The sequence below is a fragment of the Tribolium madens genome, unplaced genomic scaffold (genome assembly GCF_015345945.1).
Source record: "Tribolium madens isolate multiple individuals breed KSU strain unplaced genomic scaffold, Tmad_KSU_1.1 Scaffold_96;HRSCAF=242;Tcas5.2_LG5, whole genome shotgun sequence".
Taxonomy (NCBI): Eukaryota; Metazoa; Arthropoda; class Insecta; order Coleoptera; family Tenebrionidae; genus Tribolium; species Tribolium madens.
The window spans coordinates 2780763-2798040 of NW_025401068.1; the positions used below are offsets into that span (position 1 = coordinate 2780763).

The 17278-nt window shown below is 29.1% G+C and overlaps 1 protein-coding gene across 2 annotated transcripts in view; it reads left to right on the forward strand.

The window, feature by feature from the left end:
* Window positions 1-7623: 7623 nt before the first annotated feature.
* Window positions 7624-17278, forward strand: part of LOC123013214 (GATA-binding factor A-like) — a 47489-nt gene continuing 37834 nt past the window's right edge. For both annotated transcript variants that reach the window (XM_044411621.1, XM_044411622.1), the window contains exon 1: window positions 7624-7803. The gene's annotated coding sequence lies outside the window, so the exon portion shown is untranslated. The remainder of the gene's footprint in view (window positions 7804-17278) is intronic.

Genomic DNA, 17278 nt, shown 5'->3' on the forward strand with positions numbered 1-17278 from the left:
TACGTGCAGTTAGTTTAAAAACAAAACAGACATACGTTTTCCGATGCAAGGATGACTCGATTACAAATTATCTTAATCTCTTCTCTTTCACTTTATACTCCCTTAGGACGCTGTTGATAAAAAAATTCGACATCCTGATCTTTAAATTTGTTTAGGCAAACTTATTAGCTGTATCAAATTTTATAATTTAGCAACAATCGTTTCTGAAATATTGCGAAAATTGAATATTTTATATTTGTAACAATAAAAACTGAACATTCTGTATTTGTATTATAAAACTTTTCAATATCGGTATTTATTTACCCATCTCTAATACATTATTACGTTTGGTCAATAATGAAAATAATTACTAAAAGAAAAAAAAAACAGCTTTTCACACACAACTTTTCGATAAACTAAATAATGATACTTGTTACAATTAGTAGTGAAAAATAGTCAGTTATAATACCACGAGTAGTAAAAAATTGTCGAATATCTTTATGGTGTTCATAAGCGTATTAAGTAATGACCATGTATAAAAAATTCTACAATCTTTGACTACGAATGGTATTCAACAGACTATTCAATGAACCAAATGGCAAATTTGCGTTACACATGATTTCGTTGTGATAGAAACGTTGAATATCCAGTTATATTTTATTAGAAGTGGAATATTCGCTTAAATTTGTTGTTGCTAAATAAAATTCCTTCCAAAAAATATGAGTATTATTTTAGACTTCTGACTATAGTCCTGTGCTAGGTATAAAAAAGCCTACATGTTGCTTATTCCAATCAGAAAAGAATAATTTTCTTAGTGCTTTGAAAGTGTTAAATTGATTCATTTCGTGTAAACACATCAATAAAAGCTCGATAAATTATAACTTAATACCAATATTGATTTTCATAATATATCATACGAATCAAGTTATTCGTGCTTATATTTTATTAGATTATCACGTTTAATGTTTGGGCGGAGCTTGTATTTGCGTCCAATGCGCGCGGCTTTGGAAGGTGGATTGTGTGGTTGTTTTATTTGACGGGTCCTCTTTTTTATTGTAAGCTCGGGTTTATTTATGGAGCTTTTACTGGCGGCGCGTTCTGTAGGACTGCTGGCGCCACTGTGTTCGGAATGGAATACAAGCCACGGCGACACAATACGTAGACGACGCAGAGACTTAGATGTTGTTTAATAGATGCACCCTAATCTAAAAAGTGTTTCCTTATGTATCCACCATGCTTATGGGTCAATTAGTAGCGTACTGATAACACAGCTATGTGCCAGGAATGGAATTTGCTGGAGAAACTATCGGATAGAATTGTGATAACAAAGACTCACGGTGGCCTAATGCACATTTTTTTAAATAGAAACAATAAACTAGTTATTAGAGTCAATTCTCGTTGAAATTTGTTTATTTAAAGATAGATTTTTCTTAATTTAAGGTGATGGCTGCTTGAAATCGTATTTTTGAATTATTCAATCACTTTTTGCGAGCATATTTAATACAACAATTTAATTTCAAAAATTTCTTTTATATTTTTAACGTTTTTTTGTTTCATTTTTTTATTCTTATTGTTTTGATAATGACTCAAAAATAATGCTTTGAATTATAAAACAATAATTACCTAACAGTAAAATTGAGAATAACTGATACAAAGCACAATTACTTTATTTATGGTTGTAAAAAATAAAATTTGGAAACTTTTTTAGAACAACTTATTATACATATTATAATACTTTATAATTACCTACTTTAATTCACAAGCAAAAAATAAAAAATGTATTTTTTTTTGTAAAAGTAAAAGAATTTGAAAACGTATGTCGTATGAGTTTTAATTATCTGTCATCTTAAAAAATGGATAAATGAATTAATCACAGACATGTCAAAGCACTCTTGAGTTTTATAGACAGTTATTTACCTACAGATACGGGGTGATTTTAATAATTGTGCAGAAATTTTAGGAGATAACAGTAGAGTAGGTATAAATGATGCAAAAATAATTCACCTTGCTTAATTTGAATGTTTATGTTGTTTCTGAGATATAATAGTATATTACAACTAATGCTATAAACGCCACTTTAGACTTGAGTTTTATTAGGCACGAGGGGAGCGCAGCAAAACTAGTGTTTAATGAGACGAATGTCTAGAAGTTTATACACGTGTTACATACTAGGTATACTTTTTCTACAACCACCACAAAAAATTTTCTTAAATTAAAAATTAAATTAAATGGCAGAAAGCTAACTTCAGTCCGTGACTAATACGACAGTTTCTATTAGCAACGTAACTAATATATGCATATTAACGGCTTGTCAAGATGTATACACGCTGTTCCGTTTTTATTGTTACAAATTTAAGCAAGTGATAAAATATTCAATTCTAAGATAAAAGTTTTCTATGAACATGTATCGAAAAATATTATACAGGGCTTTCATTTAAAAAAGAGCCAGCCTCAATAACTTTTGACATTGAGTAACTGTATTTTCAAGCAAAAACAGGTTGATTAGGATTGCGAGGGAGAAGTTCAAAACCAACATTAGATACATTTTAGGTTTCATCCCCTAGTTGCACTTCTCCTTCAAAATTTTAAATAGCAATTTATTCTTCGACACTGTCAAAATTTACGGTTTTTCACCCGTGTAAGGAAGACAACTGTTTGGCATTTCCCAATACGAAACGTTAAATTATTTTTAACAGATTTAAAGCAAGTTTAAGCTTTGTTGAATCTAATTTGAAGAATAAAATGTTGTATTCAATTCGTTTGAGTGTAAATCGGACGCTTTATTCCACCTCGTGATAAACCACTGGTTACACTTGTGCTTTAAAAATCCACTTGGTCAAATAAAGCGTCCGATTTACACTTAAACTCGTCGAGTAAATAACTATTTTTGTCAATTTGTTTTTCAGTAAGGGGTGGTTTTATTTGAAAAATTTTCAATTTTAGTAGCCTTTATAAAATAGTTTTAAGTTTCATCCCTTAGTCACCCTTACTTTAATAATTTAAAGAACACCCCCAACTTTTTAAACATTTTTGGAAAGGAGCGCAAAAGCTTATTTAACCATAAATTTAGAAAAAAAAATTGTCGAGTTTATTTAATTTTTTTTATTTAAATTAAATTGAGTTCAATCAAAGGCTGCTAGGACTAAAAATTTCAAAAGTAAAACTACCTCTAACTCAAAAACGAATAGACATTTTTTTATTTACGGTTAGATAAGCTTTTTCTGCCTTTACCAAAAATGTTTTAAAAAGTTGGGAGTGCTCTTTAAAATTTTAAAGTAAGGATGGTTGGCGACTAGGGGATAAAACCTAAAACGTACAGGTGCTCCAAAACTCACGCCCCAGAAAAAAATTTCAAGTACGATAAGATACCAGGAACATGGAAAAAATGTTTAAAAATTCTGTCAAAAATTTTTGACATTTATTTTTTGACATTTGACATTTTTTATGTCTATTTAATGATACTGATGATCTTGTCCTATATATTTTTTTACAATTATTTAGTAAAGGTACAAAAATTTTGCCAATAAGAGCTATAAATAACATTAAACAGAGTTACAATTTAGGATACAGCTTTCTTGTTTCCTCTTCTAATAGGCTGTAGCAAAAAAACTTGGGAAATTATTTTTCCAACAGAAATAAATAGAGTTAAAGTGCAAAATTTAAACTCTCATAACTTCGAAATTTTTATAGATAATTTTTTTTTAACCTTTTTTCCATGTTTCCATTACCTTATCTTATATTTTTTTCTCTGCGGGCGAGTTCTGATGGCGCACCCTGTATTTAATGTTGGTTGTGAACTCTCCCATCGCAACCCAAATTGACATATTTTTTATTAAATTAAATTGATTTGAATCATAGGACTACTAGGACTAAAAATTTCTAAAATAAAATCACCCCTAACTGAAAAACGAATCAACAATTTTTTTTTTCTTCGACAATTACGCTCATTTTTCCCTTTCCGAAAATGTTTCAAAATTTGAAAGTAAAGGTGGCTAGCGACTAGGGGATGAACCCTAAAATGTAACTAATGTTGGTTTTGAACACTTCTCTCGCGATCCTAATCGACCTGTTTTTGCTTGAAAATATGTTTAGGTACTCAAGTATTGAGACTGGCTCCTTTTGAAATGAAAACCCTTTATAAATAGAGCTACATCCCCTAAAAGTGGGGCATCTTTTAATGGATTTCTTCTAATATTTCAGAAACCATTGTAGATAAAATTACAAAATTTGGTACAACTGATAACCTTTATACACCCAAACGAATTCAAAGATAAAATGTCGAAATTTTTAGTCAGAAGCGTCCTAGACTATGGGGTTTAGGGTAAAATGTACCCTAACTATTTTAGCTGTTGGTTCTTGCCACTTTCAGCCACAAAATTTTAAATTCCATAGTTTTTCACAAAAAAGAGGTCTCCTGCGTTTTTTCGATACAACTTACCGTTTTTAAGTAAAATCAGTTTATTTTTTTTTACAGACCATAAAGATGATAAAAATTAAAAATTAAATTTGTTTCCCGTTTAAGACGCCCGTGATTAAAAATTTAGACAACTGATCATTGAATTTGTTCAGGTGTTTAAAGGTTATTAGCTGTACCAACTTTTGTAATTTTATATACCTATTCTGCAATAGTGGGAAAACCTCATTAAAAAACGCATCTTTTTCTTACATAACATTTTTTGATACATGTTCATAGGAAACTTTTGTCTTAAAATTGAATATTCTATCACCTGTTTAAATTTGTAACAATAAAAACAAAACATCCTGTATAAAAGGTCACTTAGCGTTATGGAAACATATATACAGGGTACATCAGAACTCGCGGCTCAGAAAAGAAAATTCAAGCAAGATAAGATACCAGGAACGTGGAAAAAATGCTATTTGTCAAAAACTTTTAACATTTTTTTGACATTTCCCAATTTTGTATGTCTATTTAATGACACTAATGATCTTGTATAGATTTTTTTTGTATATAATTATTTAGTAAAAGTACAAAAATTTTGCCAATAAAACCCACAAATAACATTACAATTAGTTACAATTTAGGATACAGCTTTCTTGTTTTTTCTTCTAATATAGTCTGAAGCAAAAAAAATACTTGGAACATTATTTTTCCAACAGAAATAAGTAGAGTCAAAGTGCAAACTCTCATAACTTCAAAATTTTTATATATAGATGGAATTTTTTAACAGTTTATTTATGTTCCTCGTTTCTTACTCTACATGGCGAGTTGTGTTGCACCCTGTATACGATAATCCGTGTTTTAGATGTGGGAGTAGAAAAAAAAATTACTCGTCGAATAAATTTCAATTTAGCATGCAACGACTTTAAATTTTACTAATATGATCTCTAAGGTTAGTTTTTTTAAATTTATTTCATTGTGGTAAATGACCTATAAAATGATGTTAATTTAAATAATAACTCCTACCTCTACTGATAAGAATTTTACAGCCCTTGAGAGAACGGTAATTTTTTTTTTTGTAATAACGTCGGAACCATTTGACCAAATATTATAAAATTTGTTATTACTTGCGAGTATGAAAAACTTTATCTAACCTCTGATGAAAAAACATTAAACAATAAATGCAAAAACTAAACACTATCAAAAAAATAGACTAATATAATTTTAATTAAATTAATTAAAACTCTGCTATTAAAAAAACTATAATACGTTGTTTGTAGCTACAATCTATAGTAAACATCTTTCTAAATATTTTAAATGTCACATTCACATTATGTGGTAGACCGTAACCTCAAATCTAAACTATTATCTATAGTACCTTTTAATTTAAATTGAGAAAAATAGCTTGTAGATTAATAAACAGTCGATGAAAAAATATATTAATAACATAGTTAAAATTACAAAATATACCTAGCAATTTAATAAACATTTTCACATTTTACATAATTAAATAAATTAGTCCAGATAAACATGCATCTGAATGTTAGGAAACAGTAAAAGCAACAATTTGTCAGGCAGATAAAGGTATAATTTTCTAACTTACGCACGATACGTCAGCAAAACTCAAATTAAAAACTTAAAATATAATATTACCCTAAAATGTTAGCAATTGTTTTTGTATTCGACATTAATAAATAAAATACTTTTCATCGTTCTTTCGTCGGACCTCAAAAAACTCCCACGGTTGTTATGGCTCTTAACAGCACATGGTATGTATGTACAGCGTTTTTCGTTCTATTAAATTACCTACTATACTTTAAATAGTTATTTTTGTTACAAGTACCTAAAACACAAAATAACCATATTACGTACTATTTTATTGAGTCCGGAAAAGACTCATTTTAGAGACTAATTTTCAATTTCTGTAAATGTCAATATTTGAACCTTTAAACAGTAAAAGCTGTCAAAAAGCCGGGCGTTAAAGCGAAAGTCGGTCTGTTAAAGTCTCTTAACAGTCCTGTGTGATACTAAGGTGATATTGACAGCTTAACGATTGTAAACTGTTTAATGTTATTTATACCGTAACGATATGGAACGACAAAAATATCTAACTATTACGATTTTATTTATCTAAATGAATACTGAAGCAGCCCTCAATATATATTATAATTGTTTAATAAAAATAAACTCAATAAGACAAGGCACCGCCAACATAGTAAATCTATAATCGTAATACAAGCAAATAAAAGTACTTTAATTTTAGTGTCCCTTATAATTTAAATATCGGATGAATGAATTAAAATAACAATATAATAAAATCAAAAGAAAACATAGAAAATGGGTAGTCAAACAGTCAAAACTGATTTGTTCAGTTTGTGAGTAGATAATACTGATGAAATGATAAGAACTTTTAAACACATTTTATTGTAAAGTTTGTACAATACGTGGTAGGTAAGAAAATTATTTTTAATAATAACTAGACAAATTACAATGACTGATGTTTAATTTTTAATTATATAATTTTATATTTTTTTTATTTTTATGGTATATTTTATGTTTTTTGGTTTTGAAACATGTAGGCCAAAAGGTAGGACAGTACAATTTTTGGTGGGCAATGGCTCATTTGTAGCTAAGTGCTTGACGAAATTTTATTGTAGTTGTTTAAAAAAAAACTAGAGATTAAATAATAGATCAATAAAATAATTCTATAAGATACATAGGTATTTTCTAATTTATTATATTTCATGTGTTATTATATTTCATGTGTGTGGAACATAAAGATCTATATAATAGGAGTATATTAAATGTATTTCAATTATTTATAAAATTTGAGTTGAATATTATTATTTGAATATTTACTCTTTAGATTCTTTTTTTGCACAAATATAGATTGTAGTGAAAACAAAGTTAGTGTTTTTTAAGGGAGGACAAACTTTTTTCAGTTTAACGCTAGGTTATTTCAACTATTTGTTTCATTTTTATATCATTAAAAGGTATAACGTTAAGTGAAAAATCCGTAAAACAAGTCAGCAATGCTTTAAAAAGTTAATAAACGGCCAAAGAAACCAAATATGCAAAATATATCAGACCTGTTTATCAAGTGGTATCTGAAATCTACCACAAATTTATGGTAATTAGATACAGCAATGTGGTTTCAGGAGGTAAGTTAATCCCCTCCTTCTCAGGGCGGAGCAAAATATTTCTAAAGTCCACAGTCTTCAGTCAGTGCTACGAAGGTTAAAAGCTCCCGTCACGTTGTCCGTTCAACTTTCAACTAACTTAATTAAGCTCGAAGCTTTCTCGTTGTTTCATGTCTCAGTGAACAATATTTAGTGAAGTTTAAAGTTGTTTGGTTATTTTTTGTTTGGTTTGTTATTGAGTTTAAGATTAACAAGAAACAACATTTTCAAAAACCGACAAAAGGGGTGAGTGATGTGTATAGTTTTTCATATGGTGTTTCTGCCAAGCACTTTTCCAAAAATTTATTTTTATTGAATTATCTACTAAAAACTTTGTGTTAAAATTAGGTAAGGTCAAAGTAGCTGAATTCAGCGTTAATTAATTCGCATTCTAAGATACTTAAAAAGCACTTAATTAAATTTTATTGATTTTGTATTTAAGTAAGTTTCTAATAACTGTTAGGTACACTTGATTTTTTTAAAGACTGGGCAAATACAAATAAGCACAATTGTACCTTAAAACTAGGTTACTTTGACATAGCTTGAGAACTTTTGTTAATGTAACTTTTTTTATTTGTTGCAATATTTTCATGAAAAAATTAGCATCAGAACAAATTGATCCTTCTGCTTTAACAAGCAAACTTAAAATTTTGCCTCAAGGTCATAGTTTTTTCAAAAGAAAAATAGAAAATTTTGTGTCAAAGAAACCCCGACTTTTCGGGGCTATTTTGACAACTCCCTTAATTACGTTGAAAATCAAAGTTATGTTAGCCTGGGGGGTACTTTGTCATATATGATATAAATATATGATATATGATGTAAATAAACTTTATTAAACTCATTAAACATAAAATATATATTTTATTTGTATTTTCTTAAAAAAAATTAAATAAGTCATTTATATGACTTTTATATCGCATAAAAATAAAATAAACATAATTTCGGTAGGTACCTATAGTGAAAATGAAACAAAATTAGTAGCCCCATAACGTGTCAAAGTAACCCCATTTTACGTTATTTAAAACTGTCTTGCAGAAAATGTTGCATATTATATCTAGAATGTGAAACAATCTGATATACCAAAATTAGTTTTTTTTACTTTCTTTTTCTACAAGTAATTAAAATTTTGTCAAATATATTTTTTTTTAAAAAACCTATAGTTAGTTTTTTAAAACACAGTTTTAACATATTATTTTAAGACTGTTATTTTGACAGTTATGTGACTATTATACGCATATAGCCAGTATAATACACGCTTTTTCTTGTTGTTGTCTTTATAACCTTAACAATACTTAAGTACACTCACGTGTGGGAAGAAGGAATTTTATTTCATTCCTTTTGTTTAAATAAAAATAAAAGTGCAATGAGTTACATATTGTCAGACTGTTTTGTTATCAGTAATGTAAAAATGTAGATATAACAATACCTATAACTCTTATTACAGAAATACACAGGGAATAAAAATCTGTGCCAACGGAAGACCTTATACTCACTTATCTATCTTGTTGATAATTTATATTGCATGATACATATAGAACAAAAAAATTATATTTTGAAAGAAGATAAGGACATCATATTTATGTTGCATTTATAGAAAACTACTACTTAAAATTTCTAATAAACATGTATATGATTTAAAATCCCAGCTGAAATATTATAGTTCTAATATTGCATCAATCTACTTATTTTCTTAAAAAGTTATTTACTGTGATTAAAATGTGTAATATTTAAAGCACTAGAATTAATTTTTTTAGAACAAAAAATATTGCTAGTTGAATAGTACAAGACTGATAAAGTATGATTGCAACTAAAAAAATAAACATTGAATTATACCCTGTGAAATCTTTTATTCTTTTGTTCTTGTATAACATCGGAATCTATTACAGCATTAAAGCCATTTTGATTGGTATAATTACAGTTTTGTAAAAAAAGATGAGGCAAAAATATTACAAACTAGTTAACAGACTAATACAGTGGGTGGAAAATTTATGGAATAATTTTATTAACACTGAAAATATTTTTGCTTTAACAGGTCAATTTTCTTTTTTAAAAATACACAATTTTCAATTTGATTTAAAATTTTACACTTTTCGGTTTTGTGAAAAATGACGTCATCGACTAATTTTTTTTGCCCATTCGATAGATCTTTTAATTGTCGAAATAACAACACCAAAATATTATTAAGTACCTATACCTACATAAAGTATTCGAAAAAAAATCACCAAAAAAGTGAAATAGTATCAACAAAAAACAAACATTGAATTTTAAATCAAGTTGAGAACTTTGTATTGACCTGTTCGAGCATTTTTGTCAAAACAAAAAAATATTCTCAGTTCTTGTTTATTAACAAAATATTTCCATGATTTTGCCGCTCATTGTATATTGTTTAAGCTAACAAGAATTGCATACAAAATGTACCCAGAATATGCGCTTGTTACTCGTTTCAATCTATTTTTGTAGGTTTACCTAGCTAATATACATACATATCCTACTCCTACTTCTCCTATTTATAAATTACATGAATGTTATCGACACTACACTGTTTTGTTCTTATTTATGTCAAATAGTCGCAATGTTACATTTACAGTTTTATATTAGTAGTAAAGCAAGCTTAATCCATATGCAAATATATAAAAAGTTGCTAATTAAAGAATTGCTTGACATCAAGTTGACATCACATGATTGATGACTATAATCCCACACTTAATTTACATTAAAAAAATATATAAGCGCGAAGAAAAGAGAAATTCTTTATTTTCGTTTTATGACAAATAAAAGACAAGTCCGACGGTTCAGTTTCAATAAAATTCGTTGACCGTTAGTCAACTTGGCGACGGCTCACTCACCGATACCCACCTTTTTTATAAAAAAAAGTCGCTCTTCGTGAATGTTGTCTCGTTTCTTATTGATGTAACCCTTTGACGATGGAATCCCTCCAGCATCCGACACATGTTCTGATCGCTATCACTGTCATCAGATAACCAGCAAAGCTAAATTGAGTGTGGGTTATTCCCTAATTATCTGCTTATTGACTCTGATAACATCGGGATATTAAATTTGTTGTGATTTGCATCAAATTACTTGAATTAATCAAATTCTATCATCACTTTTAATTTTAACATCAACGTTTTAGGATAACTCTTCGTTCGTTTTAATGAATATTATACTGTATTAAATTATAATTATTTTTTATTTGTCTCATACATAATTCTTATAGGTAATTATTATTTTTGTGTTGATGCTCTTATTTCTATACCTATGCATGTACCCACCAAAAACAGTTTTTTAATCAATTTTCTATGAACACTGCTTCTTCTCTTGGCACTGCGGCAAGGTGTTAACAGCAGCTTCTTGTTTAGGTTTTTCATTATAACTCCCAACAAATAGGAATTTATGATGGAAGAAATAAAAGGTGTCTTTCGTTGTTGTAGTTGTTGCTTTTGGATTCTGTTACCAGATTTTTCCATATGTATAACGTCGAAATTTAAATGAGAGAAATGTAAAATTTGGTTTTTTTAGAATAAATATAATTATTGCGTTATTGTATATCAAAATAAATTTTAATTTGAGAGCAAAACGTTGGTTACCCATTTTTTACGCTTAATTACGTTTGACTTTTGAATAAAACTAAGAGTTTCTTAAATCACAAAATAAGATTTTTTAATCAGTGCCTAAGCCTAATTTGAATGCAATCAGAAATACATTAATCATCATTGATGACCTGATTCGTAAAAAAATCATTTAATTTGATTTTTATGTCTTGGACATTTTTGGAAGAAAGGTTATATAAACTATGAAAAATTTAAAATTAGCTGTCGTTTCGCTAAAAATGTACAGACATGTACTTAAATAAACTTTGTAATTTGTAGAGGAACTTTAATATATAATATATATATAATAAATAACAATAAAAATACTACTTAAAGAAATAAAGACCTCTTCTGAAGAAATAAAATAGAATTAGCTGTAATTTATCTATCAACACAAAATCTATTTGTGATAGCATTGATGTACTATGCCTGACAAAAAATGAGACGCAAGGTCATTAAATGTGAAACGGCCCTTAATAGTTGTCCAGGCATTTTGACGTTTTAGAGGTTTTGAAAAGCAAATTTAATTTGACTGCTTCACAGTGAATCACAGTGAATTTTTTGAAAGTGTCAAATACCTATAATTTTTTATGCGGCATAGTACCGTATACTTCTACAGAAGATTTCAAAAAGTTATGCAATACCACACTGCGTTGCATTTATCCTGTATGCACGCAAATTTTCTAAATTAAAAAAGATTTTTGATAAATGTATGTAGTATCGTTGGACACAAAAACTGGAACAAACGTGACAATTGCACAAGGAAAAAATCTTGTAAATTAGGGTTTTTACAAAATAAAGTTATAAAAATTATGACATCCTAATGAGTAATGACATTTTGTCATAAACATTAAGTTAAAGTTCACATAAGACAAAAGGGTTAAACTGATTTTGAGTGGCAATAGTGACAACTCAAAAGCTTGACACAATGATCAAATTTTGGATGTCCTAGTTTTTTTATGTGCAAAGACTGGATATACCTGCTTATTACCAAATAATTACCGTGTGACTGTAAATGATTGTAATTTTTTACCTCAAGTTGGCGTCAAATTTAAAATTTCAGTTTGACAATCTTGACTTTTAAATTCAAACGTCAAAATTTTAAAGGCAATTGTTATTCATTTATAGATAACAAATTAGAAGGATTACCAATAATTCTACCTAGTATTTTATTAGTTCTTATGATTACATATTCAAAAAATTTTATAGTTTTTATAGTTTTTAATATTACAGTAACAAGTGAAAATAATTAATAGAAATGCATGTTAGTTGTAACAGAAGATAAATTTTGTTCATCTTATTGAAAGTTAATATACAATTAGTCTTAAATAGTTGTATAAATTTTTGTTATTTATAATTTGACGTTTGCATATCACAGCTGCTCAGCTGATAACTTATGAAAACACTCATCAAAACACTATCAAAAGTAGTTGAGTATAACGGCGTTTTGTTAAAAAAAAGTTAAATAAATGTTTCAATTTCACGTAACTTTATTTGTGTCGGTGGTTGGAGTTCATGTCGCCAGATGCTTTAAGATGCTTCACTTTCCTTGATCGAAGCCGACAAGACCCCAGAACTATTAAATTGCTTGGTACCATTTAATTAAGTTCACTCAAGTTGTCTCTAAGAACAGCGACCCTATTATAACTAATTTCATTTCTCTAAAAAATACTTGAACTGATATGGATTAGTTAATTGAGGATAATGGTTAAAATCTCAATCATTAATACAGTCGATCTAAAAGTGACTTTGAGATTATGTAAAAAAGCCTAGTCGAGTGTCACCCTCTAAAATTTAAAACCTCAATGCTAATTGAATGTAAATTAGGTTTTAAAAAATGTTGGGGGGAATGTTTGACTTGAGAAATTTGTCACTTAATAAGAAAATTGCAGGTGAAAATAATAATTAATTGCCTGACTGGGTAAAAGTTTTGAATAAACTGTTAAGAAAAACTTCGAGAACCAGTTTCGATTGTATAAATTAAATTGTTGGGTCCCTGAATATATTGACTTTATACTTTGGCTCATAAAAATGCGTGGATTGCGTGTTTTAACAGTCGAAATTTATGGTGAGCTGTCTCGATTTTGACATAAAACGAGAGAACAAAATTCTAATAAATTACGTAAGTGTGCAAACAATAAAAGCGTTTTAATTACAACAAACACAATTTGGCATGAATGTGCTAAGTGACCGGTGCATCTCGTTAGAATTTGAGTGGGATGAAATAATCTAATCGAGATATCGTGTCGAAAAAAATACCGTTAAACATCAAGATCTGTAAATTCACGTTTCACCGCAATTAAATTTCATTTTGGTTTTTACGTCGCTGCGGCCGTTGTTGAAACATTACCATCAGTAAAACAAAAGAACTGACCGGGATTGAATGAAGAAAGATCACATAAAAAGAACACTGACACACCTAAAAAGGTCCACAAGTAGATCGAAAAAAAATTAATTGAGACAGAATCACTTGTTGCCGCCAGTGTACGGACTTATAATTGCCGTAATGTTCATCTCTGAAAAACTAGTCTTCTGAAAGTGCGAGTACGATGGGAAGGATATGCTCAATGTGTACACTCCACCACACAATCATTGCTGTGTTGTAATTAGAGACCGTGACTGGAATTGTAATCATTCAAAATTGTTTTCTCCTTTGCGCCTAGAGTTAACGGAAATCACTCAATCGTTAGACATTTTCTGTAGTTTTTACAGACATGATATTTTCCTTGAAAATTATTAATAATAAAGTGGCAAAAAAAGTTGATTATATTGTCAACCAATAATTTGCGTTTTAACACCTGTATTGTTAAGATGCAGATGTTTTCCGGTTTTAATAATATTTCCGCCTATTGAGAGATTTATTAAAAGAAATTGTGTCAAAACATGTGGGCGATAACAACTTTAATAAAATGCAAAATATTGTTAAAAAAATTTTGATACCTATATTTAATGTATGAGCACCTATATAGGGAAAATAATTTTATTGGCAAAGTGGGTGGTTTGAAAATACGTATTACATTTTTTCATTTTGACAACTAACAAATTTTTAGGAAATAGAAATAAACTTCTTTGAGTTGATGCTCTTGGCAAAATGTTTTTTAGAAATACATAACATAAATACATAACGCATTCTTTATTATTAGTATTAGACATATTTTCATAAAATAGAAAAAGTGTTTGTAAAAATTTATTCTTTAATTTTAAATTTGTAACGGTTTAATTGGAACAAAATAATTCAAAACAATTAGTTTATTATAAAAACACAAAATTTATTTAAAATTCAATGTAAATTTCTGACTTTATAAAGTAAACAAGGTGGTTTTGAAATAATAGGCAACATTTTATAGGGTGTTAACATTTTAACAAATTTTTCTGTAACTTGCATTGGCCACATGTAATTTCGCTTTTGAACCTAGGAGAGAACATGTATTTTCTACCACAACTATCCAAAATGAGATAATCTGATGTTTGTCTGCTGAGTAACACACTTTTTGTCCTTTTTAATCTCGGATAAAGTTTTTGATTTCTAACACGTGAAAACCTTTTCATAGCCACTTTAATCACAATTTTAAGACTTTACTTTCAAATATTTAAGCATTTTTAAAAGTTTTAAAAGACTTGCAAACATAATAAATAGCACCTATATCTACTACATATATACAAATATGTATAAATAACAATAAATATCTAAATACATACAGTGTGTCTCCGGATAGGTGAAATCATCGCCGTCTCCATAGAAATAATCCTTTCCTCGCCTGGGCATTTTTTGAGTTCAACTGATTCCCGTTGGCGCTTTAATTTGGGGAATTTTTTTGACATATCCAGTTTTTTAGCTTAAAGGGTTCAACCTCATAATATCAAGTCTCCCTGGCGTATCTAGTTTTGTTGTATCCTTCCTTCCCAGCTTTTATTAATTGCGTTATTTTTCGTTAATAATTAAAAATCATTCAGTTTTTCCTTAGTAACCCCCGTAACTAAGAAAAAATCGGAATCACTGCTCCAATGCATTTTTTACGAAATGCCCAGGCGGGATATTGATACATTTGATTAAGGAGGCGGTGGGTGAAATCATTCTTGTGAAAGATAAAAAAATCTCGTTTTAAATTTTCATTTTTTGGGGTTCAGCTCTGCTTGGTTAAAAATTAATTACTAACATAATTTTAGTTTTGAAAAATCAAGAACATATGACTTGGAAATTAAAAAAAAAATTGTATAGAGTGGAGTGATGTCTTTTACGTGGCAAATACGACTAAAGTTATCAAAAAAGTTGTTTAGAATCAACATTTAGGCCTGTATACCAAATTTTAAAATCATCGACTAACTATTGCTTTTTATTAACAGAAACGTCAAAAATCTATTTAGTGCTAATAACCTTAATGTATTTTTTTATTTGTAATAAAAGAACTCTTAAAGATAAAATTCTTTAATTTGTGAATTAATAAACATCAAAAATACATGAAAAACATTAAGACATTTTGCTACATTGCTGGTATGTAACAATAAATATAAATAAATAGGGTCAAATACGCAAATGAAACACCATAATTACAAAATTGTGAAATATTTTTTGCCATTCTTCCTATGTGTTTTATGGTCCGCAAATGGGACACTGATTAATCATTATCCTAAATTGTTCATATTTTACTTAAAAATGAGGATAATTAAACCATCAATAATATTTTTTAAATAATAAAAACCAACTGAAAATCCACTTTTTCTAGCCAACAATTACATTTGTTCTACTTTTCTTAGACACACCGTTGCAAATTTCAGTTATCTGTTCCTCTAGACAGGTATAAACTGCAAGCAATTTGTATTTTTAATCTCGTCAAGGATTGTAACCTTTAGTGCTGTCGGCGCTTCTTGATGAGTAATTTTTTCCAATTTTTTCCGCAACACTTGCTGTTTATTTCGCGCAAAATGCAAAGCGTTTGCAGAATTTACTGCACATAAAGTGAACTTTTATTTCGGCCTAGACTGAAGTGGTGTCACGATCTGCTGCTTGAGTGTAATATAGTAGGCAATAAACTGAAATTCTTTTAAAATGGAGTTTTTTTGAGCAAATAGCCGCAAATATTTGAAAAATTTTGTAGACCGCCACCGGCACGAAAATGAAGTTGTGTTTAAACTGGACCAGTTAGTAAACTGTATTAAATCCAGGGGATTTGGTCGAAAAAACCGGATGACCGGCTAATCTACATGTTCGAATTTGGTCGGGTACAAAATATAAGAATATGTAATTATCTACTTGAATCCTAAATTAAGTTTTAACATATTTATTCACTTACTTGAAAATATTCCGACTTAATTTAAATTAATTCAGTTTCAAATATTCTAAAATTGTGCCGGTGTTTAGTTAATGACCAAAGTATTTACCATAAAAGTACGTCGCTGAAAAGTGAAAAGTATTTCAGTCACCCCAATTTGTCAAAGCCTACTCAAAATTAACTTCTCAGCGAGAGTTACAAGGGGTCTCTCCCGAGAGCTGGTTGAGTTTTTTGTGGGCCTCATTTACATCAGGTTGCTCTTAATGTGATATTTATTTTAGTGGTTTTTAAGTATCGTAACTCGTTTTTTTGATAGAAATTTTTTTAAACTCTACTCTGAAATTACACAGAACCAATTTTATTAAACAAATAATTTATACAGACTGATTATTGAAAAGTCACCTACGAGCGAATTCAATTAAGTCTAAAGTGTTTTTCTAGGTACGAGACAGTAAATTTGCAATAAAATGCAGTCGGGCCTTTTTTCTGGGCGCCGGAGTTAAGTTCATTCACTGAAAACACATTCCGTGTCCGGGTTTTTGGCAAATTGCAACTATAAATTGAGAGGCGCGTGGCTACCGAGATAAGAATCTCAGGTAGACCCCGACAGACTTTTTTGTAAACGGTTCTCCACTCAGGAAGGTATTATTAGACTGAAAATGTGTGGTAGCTGACGCTAATATGACACGCCCTAATCTCTAATCAACTTTCAACCGTCTATTATCTCTTTGATAAATTATTAATGACGAAGACCGGGGGTGGTACTAGGGTGGTACTGGTTTTCAACGCTTGTTATGACAAGTAGAGTTTGATTTATTGCAAATAATTGAACTTCAAGGTTGAAGTAAATATATATATATA